This window comes from Arachis duranensis, chromosome 6 (genome assembly GCF_000817695.3).
Source record: "Arachis duranensis cultivar V14167 chromosome 6, aradu.V14167.gnm2.J7QH, whole genome shotgun sequence".
Taxonomy (NCBI): domain Eukaryota; kingdom Viridiplantae; phylum Streptophyta; class Magnoliopsida; order Fabales; family Fabaceae; genus Arachis; species Arachis duranensis.
Window position 1 is genome coordinate 41,984,089 of NC_029777.3, and position 3,624 is coordinate 41,987,712.

A 3,624-nucleotide genomic window follows, 5' to 3' on the forward strand; every position below is an offset into this window, starting at 1 on the left:
TGACAACCACCTCCGTTCTATCTTAGATTAAGTAGTTATCTCTTGGGTTCTTTAACCGGAATCTTCGTGGTATAAGCTAGACTGATGGCGGCATTCAAGAGAACCCGGAAGGTCTAAACCTTGTTTGTGGTATTCTGAGTAGGATTCAATGATTGAATGACTGTGACGTGCTTCAAACTCCTGAAGGCGGGGCGTTAGTGACAGACGCAAAAGAATCACTGGATTCTATTCCGGCCTGATTGAGAACCGACAGATGAATTTCGCTATGCTGTGACAGAGCATATGCAATCGCTTTCACTGAGAGGATGGGAGGTAGCCATTGACAACGGTGAAACCCTACATATAGCTTGCCATGGAAGGAGACTTGCGTGTTTGAAGAAGAAGACAGTAGGAAAGCAGAGATTCAGAAGATGGAGCATCTCCAAACCTCAACCTATTCTCCATTACTGCAAAACAAGTAATCATTTCATGTTCTTTTGCTTTTCACAATCAATCCTGATAATTTCTGATATCCTGACTAAGATTTACAAGATAACCATAGCTTGCTTCAAGCCAACAATCTCTGTGGGATCGACCCTTGCTCACGCAAGGTATTACTTGGACGACCCAGTACACTTGCTGGTTAGTTGTGCGGGATTGCAAAAGTGTGATTGCAATTTCGTGCACCAAGCATATAGAAAAGATTAAAAAGAAATTAAGTACTGTTTGGGACTTAGTGCCAAGTATCTCGTGGGGACGGCGATGCATAACACTCACTTGATATTATAAGGAGGGCTCAGTGAGGACAGCGATGCATAATGCTCATTGGTGACCGAAAGGAAGGTTCCCCCATGAGGACGGCGATGCGTAACGCTCATAGAGGAGACGTTAGCTGAGATAGGAATGGCGATACGAAACACTTATCTTAGGACCAGTGTCGGAAATCGGGCAACAAACCGACACATGAGCTCATGGCCTGTATACGACTAGACATGCATCATGTTTGTTTGCGCATACTTGTTTGTGATTGTGTTTTCTATGATTGCATGTGGTTGTGATTGGATTCTATGTTCTGTAATTGCTGAGTTAGATTATACTTTGTTGACTGTTGTTGTTGACTACAAACGTAATGAAATGAACTTAACTTCTAACTCCAACCCTACTAAGAACTCCCTAGTTCTTACCCCCTATTTTCACCCCCTTTCAGCTACAGATGCAAAGGTTTAGTGCGGAGCTACAAGAACATAGAAGATTATGTTCACAAGTTGAGTTGTTAGATTTTATTTTCCCCTCAACGTTTATTTCTTTTGGTTTTTAAAGGGGATAGGACTTGTAATTGAGGATATTTGAATAAGTCTATGTATATAAAGCTATGTGAATATATATACTTTTGTGATTAAGTGATTTAAAATAAAGTCTCCTTTCATTTTCTTAATTAAAGTTTCGGTTCGTATTTACGAAGGCTCAATATTAAATAAAGATAGTATATAATAAAAAAGTTTAGAGGTAAGTAACGCTTGACTTTTTGGTACGATCATGAAGTGCTAAAAATTAAGGTGTTACAAATATCATCACCATCCACACAATAACTTTCCATTGAGAATGTCCACAGCTTGAAATGAACTTCCTCCTTCACTTCTCTGCATAATAATTAATAACCATATGAGATATGAGTATTATTCTTGTGATGATTATTTGATACCAATAAATTTGATAAAAACCAACCTTGTAGAAATTAACAACAATAAACTTAGCCCAAAGTAAGTGTTTTCAGAGTGTCTATAGCAGATTCCTGATAGTTAATTACCCATTAGAGTCTTGTTGTAGATGTAATAATTAAGAATGTTAAAAAGTTCTTCAACAAAGTATTTTAAGAAAGCATAAACCAAATGAAAAAATAAAAATTTTTTACATACAAAAGCTACGATATCATAGCAATTGCCTCTAAATGAATGGCGTAACCAAACAATCTCTTTTAAAATCAACGTATCTAGTATGCTCTAACTCTATTTTGCAAAAAAAAAAAAAACAAAAAATATTTGTGCTCTAATTCCAATGAATTCTAATCACAATAACATAACTTTTTCAGTTTTGGCTACAAATTACATAATAAAAAATTAAAATCCTAGAACACAATTTTGCTCAAAAGTTGGATTTATCTTCTTTAGTGAATCAAATTTTTATCTTCGATAACCAGCTCTAGAAAAATAACAAGATTTTGTATATAATCTATCTATTTTAATTCTACTTAGTAGTTCTTATATTCCATGAAAAGCTAACTCTCTTTGTATAATTGCTATAAAAAGCTTTATAATCTTTCACAGAGAAGAATGGAATTCATATGCTTAGAACAACCGAAAATATAAATAATCAAATACTTAAAAACAAGTTGAAAGGTGTTTGATTACTAATAGCAGTTTTAGGATGAAAAATAAAAAACTTCATAATTAACAAATCAGAAAAGTAACAAATCGAAAATACTTAAAATCAAATCAAAAATAAAAACTTAACAACATATGAACTAAACACAGAACAAATCTCATCATTAGAGCTTGTGGATTCCATTGAATTCTGACTTTACTTCAATAAGCAGCAACTTTTCTAATCTGACCAATAAAATTGAATCAAAACCCTAAGGAAAGAAGAACCAACATAAATCAAAGTAATGCATTCAAAATAAACCAAAATAGAATCTCACCTTCGATTAAAAGAAGAGAGTTAAGGGCGTTGAGAAGAGGAGAATGAATCGCACTGAGAAAAAAAGAGTAATGTGCTGAGAAAAGACTCTACCGTGCTGAGAAAAGGAGAGTGAAGCACTATGCAAAGAATAGAAAAAATTGAGGAGTAAGGTTGGGTGGGGTGGTTGTTCTCTGTTTTGGCGCGGATTCGAAGAATTGAGTTGGGTGAGATTGTGGTTTCCTGTTTTAGTGCATAAATATTTCGTAGAAAGTAAAATAAGGGATGATCATAGCTTGTTTATTCACTTGTCACATCAAAAACTTTTTTGAATAGTTATTATGTGTATGTCCCAATTTCTCCCCTTTTTTTTAATAATAATTGTTGATGAAGCATTTTTTTCGTGAAAATAACGACGAGATATTTGAAAAAGTGAAAGTGATGTATGACAATACAAATTTGAAATGCTCTCTCCAAGTCAACATTTATTTCAACTTAAAAGAATATATATAATGTAGATGTATTGTTAAATAAGTCAAAAATAGCATAAAATTTTAGTTTTTTTTTTAACTTTTATAAAGCATGAAAATTAATTATCTGTGTTTTAATATCAAAGAAATTATATTTTTACCCTTTTTTAATAACATAAACTACATTATTGGACATGTTATTAGTTTTTTAAATAAATAAAAATTACATATTTATTGTTTTATACCAAAATACAATTGTTTAGCATTTTGTGTATTATTTCATATTTTCGCAGCAAATTTAAGGAAAATTGAAAACGCATATTTTTATCAATGATAGTGAAAAGGAAGAAGAAAAATTTTATTGCAACTAGCAGCGAAATTGGAAAAGAAAAATAGATCAGCTACTCTACACATCTTTCATGATTTTTGAAACAGAAATACCAATAAAAAATTCATAATGCTATATGATTAAGTCTGATAAATCAAATTAACTTGTTTC